A 1,584-nucleotide genomic window follows, 5' to 3' on the forward strand; every position below is an offset into this window, starting at 1 on the left:
ACCTAAAGGTCACTTGAGACAATAGACCCAGGTAGGAAACACACTGACTCAGTGTCACTCCTCCCAGACTGTAGGAGGAATAGTTAAAGAACGGTGGGCTTTTTGAAAAAGATTTGGGTCACATTCTTAACTGCCACTATGGTTGCCATTTCACAGCGACCCTTTACAATGGCTTAAAGTTTCTATAGAAAAGCATTTTTTTCCCCAACTCTGCAATGCTATAAATAATAAGACTCTCAGTGAGTTTGGAATACAAGCCACACACATAAAGCGTGTCGCTTAGCACAGTGATATTTCTTACCAGTCTTTCTATTTCTTTCCATAGAGCATCTTGGAATGACTTCGTCTTTATCCTATATAAGGTGAACATATATACCATTTAACTTGGTATGATCCTGGCTTAAACTCTTTCTCCTGACAAATTTATTAAGAGTTCCCCCTTTCACTGTCAAAGAGTCTGAGTTTGGAAAATAAGTTATGTTTATCTTTCTCTTGCCAGAATTCCCTGAATGGATCAACAAGGAACTATACACACCACCATTTAAAATGTTTTCTGTAATTTTGCTTAAGACTCCAGCCTTGGTCATTGCACGGTCTGAGTCTGGAGATTAAGTAAACAATAGTTAAGTAAAATGGCTTGGCTCTGCTTCACAGCAGTTACAAGCTTTCCAAACCACAAAGGGTAGACCCACCTGCCTGTTGCTAAAGCCTTTGCATTCAGCTAATGCCACATTTTAGATTCTCTTAGCAGTAGCATTTAAATTCTTTATCAACTAGTGATTCTGTTTGTCTATGTTTAATTGAATACCTAAGGAATGGTGGCATAAACATGTCATGTGTTTCAACATGGGAAGAATAACTGATATTGTCATTCCATTCTGGGACTGCAATTTTTATTTATTTACTTATTTATTTTAAGGTAGACCCCATCCCAACATGGGGCTTGAACCCATGACCCTGAAATCAAGAGTCACATGCTCTACCAACTGAGCCAGCTGGGCCCCCTAGGACTGCACTTTTCAAAATGTGTCTATGAACACAAAGATTTCCCCAGAACCCCTCCAGAGGGTTTATGGAGCCTATGCCATTTTCAGAATTATACTAGATTACTTGTTCGTTTTCATTGTGTGGACACTTGCATTAATGATATAAAAAAAAAAGTGGTGGCTGAAACTATTGGCATCTTGGTTTGAATCAGAGTAGAAGAATCCTTTATACTAGTAAACATTTGTCTCTTTATTGTCATATGCTTAAAGAAAGAAGAAAAAAACCCATTTCACTTTAAAATGTTGATGAAACAATAAAAATATTCATTTTATCAAATACTGAGCTTGAATACTTATTCTAGATGACAAAATGAAAAACACATATAAATCACTCTGATACATATGTAAGCACAACGGTTGTCTCCAAAAATAATCGTGTTTGAATTGCAAGGAGAACTATGCTTTTTGCCATAGGACACGATTTTTGCTTGGAAACGATGATCGCGAGACAAGCTATCTGTATTCAGACTTGGCTGTGTAGCATATATTTCCTCAGGAACAAACTAAATGAATGTGTCTCTTTAAGTACAATGACTGG

General features: G+C 37.1%; 1 non-coding gene across 1 annotated transcript; it reads right to left on the minus strand.

The window, feature by feature from the left end:
- Window positions 1-928: 928 nt before the first annotated feature.
- On the minus strand, window positions 929-1,001 carry TRNAK-CUU. Its single transcript has one exon. It is a non-coding gene; the product is annotated as a tRNA-Lys (tRNA).
- Between the last annotated feature and the right edge of the window lie 583 nt (window positions 1,002-1,584).

The sequence above is a fragment of the Enhydra lutris genome, unplaced genomic scaffold (assembly GCF_002288905.1).
Source record: "Enhydra lutris kenyoni isolate GAN:26980312 unplaced genomic scaffold, ASM228890v2 scaffoldscaffold14, whole genome shotgun sequence".
NCBI classification, from domain to species: Eukaryota; Metazoa; Chordata; class Mammalia; order Carnivora; family Mustelidae; genus Enhydra; species Enhydra lutris.